An 11,199-nucleotide genomic window follows, 5' to 3' on the forward strand; every position below is an offset into this window, starting at 1 on the left:
ATCCTGCCAGGTCAAGTCTGACTGTACAGCACCGTGTGCTCAGGGCCCCTCTGCAGCTGAGCCTTGCTGGGAAGCTTGCTTTGAAGCTTAACAAAGTCCAGTATTCAAAAGACCCCCAAAGCGACCAGCACAGGTGAGAGCAGACTTTTCTCTGGTCGGTGCGTGTTGGAAAGCTCTTCACTGTATGTGGTTAAATGAGGACGACAGCATGTTAGGAATAAGTGTACGTAAGAAAGTTATTAAGGAACTACCCCAGAAAAACCACAGGCCCAGACCTTCACAGGGGAATTCTACCAAACTTCAAGGACCAGATAGTCCCAGAGCACCATAAAGTGTTCCAGAGTGTAGAAAAGGAAGGAAAGAAGTTCCTGATTCCTCTTGTGAAGCTAGTATAATATCCGATACTTAAACCAGATAAAGACAGTATAAAGGGAAAAACCTGTACTCCAATATCACTCATGAATTATCAGTGCAAAATTACTAAGTATTAGCAGCTGGAATCTAACATAAAAATAATACAATAGCATTACAAAAATAATACATCATGACTGAATGGGATTTATTTTAAGAATTTAAGGTTTGTTCAATATTAGTATCACTTATCACATTAACACATCTAAGAAAAAATTCATAGTTCTCTCCATGGATATGTCTTGTACAAAATTCAGTACCATGATAAAAGAATGGGAATTGAGGGGAAAAAATCGTGGTGAAATATACATACAATATGCCGTTTTAGCCATTTTTAAGCCTACAGTTCAGTGGCATTAAGTACAGTCACGCTGTTTACAGCCATCTGACACGATACACCTTAGTCCTGAAGCCAGCACCTTACTTTACGAAGAGGCACTTAGAGGCATTTCCATTAAGATCAGAAAAAAGGCACGAATGCCCACTACCTTTTCTACTATCCTGCACGTATCAGACAAGAGGAGTCAATTAGAGGCATAACAGTTGGTAAAGAAGAAGTAAGACCATCTCTATTTGCAGATGACATGATGGTATATCTGGAAAACCCTTAGGGGATCAATGATTTTAAAAAAATATTCAGTGAAGTAGCTGGATACAAAGTTAATATTAAAAAGTCAATAGCCTGCCTACATATGAACAATAAGAGACAATACGGAAAAATTCCATTTACAATTGCAGCAAGGTTTGCTCAGGAATAAATTTAACCAGAAACGTGGGGAAACCTCTACAATTAACATTTTAAAGCAGTCTTGAAGGACACAAAAGTGGACTTGAAGAAATGGAAAGACATGTCTCCTTTTGCATGGGATGACCCAGCTTTACAAAGATGCCAGGTCTCCCTAACTTTACAAATTCAGAGCAGTCCCACGAAAAATATTAGCTGTTGTATGGAGCTCATATGGAAAAACAAACAAAAATAGCCAGAAAAACATGGAAAAATGATGAGGGGGCCCAGCCCAGCCAGCATTAACACCATGAAGCCTCTGTAGTCAAGACCGTCTGGTGCAGGCACGTGAACAAGTAGAGCCCAGAACAGGAGAGACAATGCAGAAGTAGCCATGAGTATATGTGGAAGCTGAGTGAGTGACAAGGTGGTGTCTCATATCATTGCGTAAAGATGAATTGTTTAGAAAATGTCCTGGGACAATAGGATTGCCATTTGGAAAAAGGTAAAATTAGATCCTTATCTCACCCCATACACAAGAATGAAATCCAAATAGATTAGGAAGTAAAAAATGAAACTACACAAGTAATGGAAGAAAACATAGGTGGATTTCTTCTTAACTTTGGTGTAGGGAGGGTCTAACTATGACCCCAAATCCAGAGACAATATGAGAAAAGTATTGACACATTTGACTGCATACAAATAAAAAAAAACTGTATCACAGAAAACACCATAAACCAAATAAAAACTGAACTGATAAACTGAGAGGAAATACATGCAACACAGACCAAAGAGTTGTCTCTTTGTAAAATCTCTAACATGTAAAGAGCTCTTTAAAAAATTGAGTGACAAAAGGATTAAAAACTGGGGAGAAATGGGAAAAAGACATGCCCAAATAATTTACAAAAATGGTATAAAAATGACTCTCAAACATGAAAAAAATGAAGTTCAGACTCATAACTAGAGAAATGCAAATTAAAACGACAATGACATACTGTTTCTCACTTACCAGATTGCCAAAAACTTAAATAAAATGACACACACAGTGAGGCTCTGGGGAAAAGCCCTCTTGTACATTGCTAAAAGGAATGCAAATCGGCACAGCTCTTTTGGAGGGAAATTTGGCAATAACTAGCAAAAGCACACATGCACTTACGTTCTTCTCCTCCCACTTCTTGGGATCTACGCTGAGGATACATGTCCAACAATATGAAAATACACACCCATAAGGTTATTTATTGAGCATGATTTGTCACTGTGAAATGTAGGAACCAGTGCAAATGCCCACGTAGGGAGGGTTAAATAAACAGGGTATCCCCAGACAATGGAGCCTGTGCAGCCGTAGTGATGAATGAAGAAGGTCTATATGAACAGACACAGTGATTACCAGGACCTACTGTTATGTGTAGGACACCACGCACAAGTGTCTGTAGCATGATCCCTTCATGTGAGAAAGATGGGGATAGAAGAAAAGACACAGGCACCTGCTTATTTGTGCCGAAGAAATACAGGATAAACCAGCAACTAAAGAGGGTGGTTGGTTACCTGCAGGGGTGGGGGTTGGGGGGGAGTGGGAGCAAATTTCGTCTAAGGATACTTTGTTTAGTTTTGTTTTGGCCGCACGGTGTGGCACGTGGGATCTTAGTTCCCCAACCAGGGGTTGAACCCATGCCCCCTGCAGTGGAAGCACAGAGTCCTAACCACTGGACTGCCAGGGAACTGGGTACTTTTTTTTTTTTAAAAGCTCCCATTCTTAGAACCGTAGTAGTGCACCCACAAATAAATGATGAAAACCAAGCACTATATGGGGAGAAAGGAATACGAACAGTAACAAATGAACCTAGCTCTTCTACAGCGAGTAATGAACCCCTGTGAAGGAGGCCAGGAAGGAAAGAACCAACTTAAGTCACTTTGGAGAACAGTATTTTGACAGGATACTGCTAAGTCTAAAGACAAAAAGAATTGGATAAAATACTGTCCTTTAGATAGTGAATTTGTTTCACACAGGGCTATGGGTTAGTAATGCGGAAACTACTCTTGTCAGAAAATACCTAGAGACAAAGGAAGATGAAAACAAATTGACAAATCCTATGGGATGCTGCAGAAGCAGTTCTAAGAGGGCAGTTCATAGCGATACAGGTATTCCTCCAGAAACAAGAAAAATGTCAAATAAACAACCTAACCTACCACCTAAAAGAATTAGGAATTAGAAAAAGAAGAACAAACAAAACCCAGAGTCAGCAGAAGGAAGAAAATAGTAAATGTCAGAGAGGAGATAAAGAGATGAAAAGAATATAAAAGGTCAATAAAACTAAGAGCAGTGTTTTTTTTTAAAAAAAGGTAAACAAAATTGACAAACCTCTAGCAAGGTTCACCAAGAAGAAAAGAGAGAGGACCCAAATAAAATAAGAAATGAAAGAGGAGAAATAACAATACCACAGAAATACAAAAAATCATAAGAGAACACTATAAACAACAAATTGGACAGCGTAGAAGAAATGGACAAGTTTCTAGAAGCATACAGCCCACCAAAACTGAGTCAAGAAGAAACATAATTTGAACAGATTGATCACTAGAAGTGAAATAGAATCTGTTAAAAACAAAACAAAACAAACAAAAAACCCTCCAAAACTCCCTGCAAACAAAATCCAGGACCTGATGGTTTCACTGAGGAATTCTACCAAACATACAAAGAAGAATTTATACCTGTCCTTCTAAAACTATTCCAAAAAATCGAAGAGGAGGGAACCAGTCCCAAATCAATTCTTTGTGGCCACAGTTACCCTGATACCAAAACCAGACAAAGACACTACAAAAAAAAAGAAAATTACAGGCCAATATCTTTGATGAATATAGAAGCAAAAATCCTCAACAAAATATTAGCAAACTGAATCCAACAACACATAAAAAGGATCGTACACTGTGATCAAGTTGGATTCATTCAGGTCACAAGGATGGTTCAGTATAAGCAAAATCAACGTGATACATCACATTAACAAAAGAAAAGACAAAAACCACATGATCATCTCAATAGATGCAGAGAAAGCATTTGACAAAATTCAACATCCATTCATGATAAAAACTCACCAAAGTGGGTATAGAGGGAACTATCTCAACATGGTAAAGGCCATTTATGATATACCCACAAGCAACATAATACTAGATGAAAACATTCCCGCTAAATTCAGGAACAAGACAAGGATGCCCACTCTCACCACTTCTCTTCAACATAGTATCGGAAGGCTTAGCGACAGCAGTCAGACAAGAAAAAGAAACAAAAGGTATCCAAGGGACTTCCCTGGTGGCGCAGTGGTTAAGAATCCACCTGCCAATGCAGGGGACACAGGTTTGAGCCCTGGTTCCGGAGGATCCCACATGCTGCAGAGTAACTAAACCTGTGTGCCACAACTACTGAGCCTGTGCTCTAGAGCCCGCAAGCCACAACTACTGAGCCTGCATGCCACAAGTACTGAAGCCCATGAGCCTAGAGCCCATGCTCCACAGCAAGAGAAGCCGCTGCAATGAGAAGCCCACGCGCTGCAACAAAGAGTAGCCCCCACTTGCCGCAACTAGAGAAAGCCCGCATGCAGCAACAAAGACCCAACACAGCCGAAGATAAATAAATTAATTTTTAAGAAAGTATCCGAATTGGAAGGGAAGAGGTGAAACTGTCACTATTTGCAGATGACATGATACTCTATATTGAAAACCCTAAAGTCTCCACACAAAACTATTGTAACTAATAAATGAATTCAGCAAGGTAGCAGAATACAAGATTAATATACAGAAATCTATTGTGCTTCTTTACACTATTAATGAAATATCAGAGAAAGTAAAGAAGCAATCCTGTTTAAAATTGCATAAAAAAAATACCTAGGAATAAACTTAACCACTGAGGTGAAAGACCTATATGATGAAAACTCTAAAACATTGATAAAGGAGGGACTTCCCTGGCGGTCCACTGGTTAAGACTCCATGCTTCCAGTGCACAGGGCGTGGGTTTGACCCCTGGTCAGGGAACTAAGAACCCACATGCCACGTGGCAAAATCCAACAAAAACAACAACAAAAAACACATTGATAAAGGAAGTTGAAGATGATTCAAAGAAATGGAAAGATATCCCGTGGTCTTGGAATAGGAGAATTAAAATGGTTAAAGTGGCCACACTACCCAAAGCTATCTACAGATTTCATGCAATCCTTATCCAAATACCCAGGACGTTTTCCACAGAACTAGAAAAAAATAATCCTGAAGTTTGTATGGAACCACAAAAGACCCAGAATTGCTGAAGCAATCATGAGGAAAAAGAACAAAGGAGATACAACCCTTCCAGGCTTCAGACAGTACTACATAGCTACAGTAATCAAAAACAGCCTGGTACTCGCACAAAAACAGACACACACAGATCAGTGGAACAGGATAGAGGGCCCAGAAGTAACCCCCCACACATACGGTCAACTAATCTATGACAAAGGAGGCAAGAATATACAATGGAGAAAAGACAGTCTCTTCAGCAAGTGGTGCTGGGAAAACTGGACAGCTACATGTAAGTCAATGAAATTAGAACGTTTCTTCACATCATATATAACAATAAACTCAGAATGGTTTAAAGACCTAAAATATAAAACATGACACCATAAAACTCCTAGAAGAGAACATAGGCAAAATATTGTTGAACAAAAATTGTAGCAATATTTTCTTAGATCAGTCTCCCAAGGCAAAAGAAAAGTAAAAATAAACAAATGGGACCTAATCAAACTTACAAGCTTTTACACAGCAAGGAAACCATCAACAAAATGAAAAGACAACTTACGGAATGGGAGAAAATATTTGCAAACAGTGCAACTGACAAGGGGTTAATATCCAAAATGTACAAACACCTCGTACAACGCAATATTGAAAAAACAACCCAATCAAAAAAATGGGCACGAGACCTAGATAGACATTTTTCCCAAAGAAGACATACAGGTGGCCAACAGGAACATGAAACGATGCTCGACATTGCTAATTATTAGAGAAATGCAATCAAAACCACAATGAGGTATCACCTCACACCGGTCAGAATGGCCATCATCAAAAATTCTACAAATAATAAAAGTTGGAGAAGGTGTGGAGAAAAGAGGACCCTTGTACACTGTTGGTTGGAATGTAAATTGGTGCAGCCATTATGGCAAACAGTATGGAGCTTCCTTAAGAAACTAAAAAAAGAGCTGTCATGTGAGCCAGCAATCCCACTCCTGGGAAAAAGTGAAAATTATTTTGAAAAAGATGCATGCACCCCAATGTTCATGGCATCATTATTTATAATAGCCAAGACATGGAAGCAACCTAAATGTTCATCGACAGATGAATGGATAAAGAAGCTGTGGTATATTTAAACAATGGAATATTACTCAGCCATAAAATAGAATGAAATAATGCCATTTGCAGCAACATGGATGGACCTAGAGTATTATGCTTAGTGAAGTAAGTCAGACAGAGAAAGACAAATACTATATGATGTCATTTGTGTGTGGAATCTAAAAAATAATACAAATAAATGTATATACAAAACAGAATCACATAGAAAACAAACTTATGGTTACCAAAGGGGAGAGGGAGGGGAAAGGGAGAAATTAGGAGTACGGGATTAACAAATACAAACTACTATACATAAAATACATAAACAAGGATATATTGTATAGCACAGGGAATTATATTTAATATCTTGTAAAAAATTACTCTCTGTGCACATTAGGACTGAAAAAATAATTAAATACATGGTGGAGAAGGAGGCCAGGATTCTTACTGTTGGAGAAAGACGTTACAAATAAGGAAAGGGGAGAGCTGCAAGGAACCTGGTGGTATTGGATTGTTTCTGAGAAATCAGTGTGAATCTGTGGTTTTTGATATACGGGTATGTAGACACGGAAACCAATACAGAGTGTGCATATGCTTGGGTTAGCATATATACATGTTTTCTAGCGCTCGTTGCTCAAAGACAATGACACCTCAGTCACAGTGAGCTCACCCGGCGCCCAAATCTTGGTGTTTAAGCACCATTCTCCAATGTAGGGAACCAAGTGTCCTTGGAGAATTGGTTGATTCCAGGACTGTGGTAGGGAAATACAAGCTGAGCCTGAAACCTCTTGTGGAACGAGAAAATAAGGAATCGCTTGAAAAAGAGGGGCATTTGTTGAAAGTACACGGGAACCAACCTGCGGGAGTTCCCAGTGGCCAAATCTAGGATAATCTGGGCAACTAAATAAATGGTGATTGAGTTGTATTATGAGCCGAGCATAAAAGAGGCATCCACAAGCTCATATAAAGTATTGAATAAATAAATAAATGTGGAGGAGAGACAGTTCTTCCTTGCAGAAGAGTTCCAATTAAAATGTAAAAAGAAGGACTGAAATTCCAAATCACCGCTAGGCACACGCCACCACGATAATCATTGCCAGCAAGTCCCACCGATGGACGCTCCGTTCAGAGGGCAAAAGTCTGGAGAGCAACAGGAGAGTCGCACAGTTTTAAAGTACCTCCTCCAAGATATTTATTCATTACGCAGGGAAACTATACCTTTACAATGGAAACCCCCAGCAGACACCCCCTAGCCTGGTGATCAAGGTCAGCCTCCCCTGTAATCAGGCTTGTGGACACCACATAGCCCCTGACCTGCCTGATGCACTGAGCAGGACCATGATCATGGCTGTGGAGCTCCTGCCAACATGAGTAGCCCATGAAACAATGTCAGACAAGCCCTCTTGGAGGGACAGTCTCCAGGGCTCACCCTTCCAAGGCGTCATGGCCACGACGGACGGGCGGACTGGGGACAGCCTCAGTGTGGAGGTGAGTGGGGACCCAGCAACCCGGGCGAGTGTGGGAGCCTGGCGTGGATCCTGGAACAGGAAGAGGACGTCAGTAGGACACTTATTAAACACGGGAGGTACCTGGCCTGGTGTGTGTTTATGGGAATGGACTGGCAGAGGCGGGGCAGTTGATCAGGAGGAGAGAGGGGAGGGCCGCAGGAGGGAGTCCACAGGAAGGGGAGCCGGGTGGGACCAGTGGCTGCCTGTCCTGCCTTTGTGGAGTTGGTTGCATTTTGGGGTGGGGGTTAATTTACACACGGAAAGACGGAGCGCTCCGTGATGCTGTTGGGTGGGCACTGACAGACATGCACACCACACACCATCATTCAAACCAAGCTGAGGGCTTCCAACCCTGGAGACTTTCCTTGGGCCCCTGACCCCAGTACCTCCCCAGGACCATGCTTGGACCAGGGCAAGTGGAACCCCATGCCTCAGGCGTAGGTTGGCGGGTTCGGCAAATAAAAGTGGTTTGGGAACCCTCCCCGGGGCCCCACACCTTGAAGTGCCTTCCTCTGAATTGTCCAAGTACTTCTCATGCTTGGGAATGGCCGATCCCCATCTTTCCCTTTTGGGGTACTTCGTGATCCTCTATACTCTACCTCCTGGGATTGACCAGTGCATCCCTCGCTCATGGGCTGCAGCCGTGTGTGTGTGTGCATGTGTGTGCGTGCGTGCGTGCGTGCGTGTGTGTGTGTGTGTGTGTGTGTCTGCATGCCCAACTTCTGCTTGCTGTTCCACTGCTCAGGTAAAGCACCCAAGGGCAGCAAGATGGTGGGGGGCCTCCTTTGCCCTGTGTGCCCCCCCTGGCTGTCAGCAGGCAGTCCTGGGAGTGGCCACACCCATCTCCCCTGAGGGCCGTGAGACCCTTGCTCCCATACCTTTATCCTTTCTGGTCTCCAATCCAGGCAATTATGTCAGGCTCACCCTGTGGGAAAAGTCATGGACCTTCCTTGTGCAAATGGGCCATCTCTTCTGGCTCCACCCTGGCCCCTCTCCTGGCCTCCCACTGGTGGCAGTGTGGAGGGCATGGATGTGGCAACATTGAGAGAGTTCTGGGAGTGTAGCGATCACAGCTGGCGAGGCCGGTTGGAGACAAGACTGGAAGGCACCTTGTCCTACATGCAATTTCCAACAGTAAATCCAGTACGGCCAGAAGAGGAACTGTCGTTCACATTTGCATTTGCGGTCACCATTAACCACACGTTTGAAAGCCATTGGAAACCGCTATTCACGGCAGCAAGATGGGTGGTACAGCAGCCCAGGTGCTGGGGGAACCAGCATGAAATAAGTGGTCTTAGGGAACTGGGCAGCAGCAAGACCTAGATGGTTTCCATGAAAACGGGTTCCCAAGGGCCACTGCACTGTGAGTCATGAGGGCACTGATCCCATTCACGGGGGCGCCACCCTCATGACCTCATCACCCCAAGGCCCCACCTCCTAACACCGTCACATCAGGCATTAAGATGTCAGTGTATGGGACTTGACTGGTGGTGCAGTGGTTAAGAATCAGCCTGCCAATACAGGGGACACAGGTTTGAGCCCTGGTCTGGGAAGACCCCACAGGCCGCAGAGCAACTAAGTCCATGTGCCAGAGCTACTGAGCCTGCACTCTAGAGCCTGCATGCCACGACTACTGAGCCCATATGCCACAACTACTGAAGCCCACGCACCTGGAGCCCATGCACCTAGAGCCTGTGCTCCACAACAAGAGAAGCCTGTGCACCGCAATGAAGAGTAGCCCTCGCTCGCCGCAACTAGAGAAAGCCCGTGCACATCAACGAAGACCCAACGCAGCCAAAAATAAATAAATAATTTATAAGAAGAAAGATGTCAACATACGAATTGTGGGGAGACAGTCTGTAGCAGAGGCTTAGACGAGGTAACCAGTGTCTCACCCATTCAGGGAGGGCAAGAGGAATGCCCACTTGCTAGAGTCGCGAAAATTACATGTAGAAGAAACTACATATGTTCATCTGTGTCTTGCTTAGAACAGGGCTTGGCACATAATAAGCTCTTAATAAATGTTAGCTCATTAGATATAGACTAAGAAATATGTGTGTTGTATATATTGCTATGTGTAAAATTGAAAACTGGAGAAAATTATATTAAATCACGGAAAAAATAATCACTGAGCTCCCACTGTGTGCCAGCGCTGAGGATACAAAGCTGGTCAGTGGTACAAGCTTTTGGATCGTTATTGCAATTCTAAGCCCGTTCTTAACATGTATTGAGGGAAGGGAAGTATAGGTCATAGGAAGTTGTCAAGAGGTGCCACAGACCTGCAGCAATGGATTCCCATATGGACAGACGGCCCTGCCTCTTTCTCTGACCTTCTCTTACTGAGTGTCCGGCTGGGGAGCCAGGTGGGGGGATGCCCATGTAACCAGAGGTAACCTGCAGTGGGGGGGGGTGGTGATGCGGAGCTCAGATGTCATTTGATTGAGACTGTGCAGCCGTCTGGAATGCGTTCTCACGCAAGGGCTGGAGGTCTGGTCTACACCTGTTGTAAAGCATGTCACGCCCATATGATTTGTGTCTGAGTCAGCCACCTGAGCCCTCGGGACTTCCCATGTCCGTGCGCCAGCTGCCTGTCCCCTCTAATTGCAGAGCCAGCGGGCATCCACGGATGTCCCTCCCAGACCCCACTGGGGCAGCGAGGTTTGCTCTCAGTGCCGCAGTGGGTGTCTGCCAGGAGTGCTGTGCTGGGATTCGGCACTGCACACTGGGCCAGATGCCCTGCTCTTTGCTTCTGGTCCAGAACAAACAGCCTGTGCCCGTTGAATCCTGCTCCCCAGCCCTTTCTATTTTTATCTTTTAACCTGAAAATGTAAGTTGGCCCGTCTGTTGCAGCACACGCCAAGCTTGATTTCTCATTGTCCCGACCACATGTGTAGTCCACGTCAGGAGACAGGGCGCCAGCAGCAGGAGAAGCCCCTCTCCCCTCGAGTCTTCTTGGGCTCACTCCCCTCCGCTCCCCTGTAACCACAACCCTGATTTCTGACATCATATATTGTCTTGTCTTTTTTGAACTTGATATGCATGGAATCCTTTATTATGTTCTCCATTGTGTCCGGCTTTTCCATTTTGCATCACGGCGTGCGGTTCATCACGTTGTTGGGAGGATGCCTTGCCTCACAGCTGTGCTGGCTGGAGCATTGGGCCACTGCATCTGAGCGGCTGTGACTGTCCTTGCGTGTGCCCTGCCTGATGCCTGCC

The sequence above is a fragment of the Globicephala melas genome, chromosome 4 (genome assembly GCF_963455315.2).
Source record: "Globicephala melas chromosome 4, mGloMel1.2, whole genome shotgun sequence".
NCBI classification, from domain to species: Eukaryota; Metazoa; Chordata; class Mammalia; order Artiodactyla; family Delphinidae; genus Globicephala; species Globicephala melas.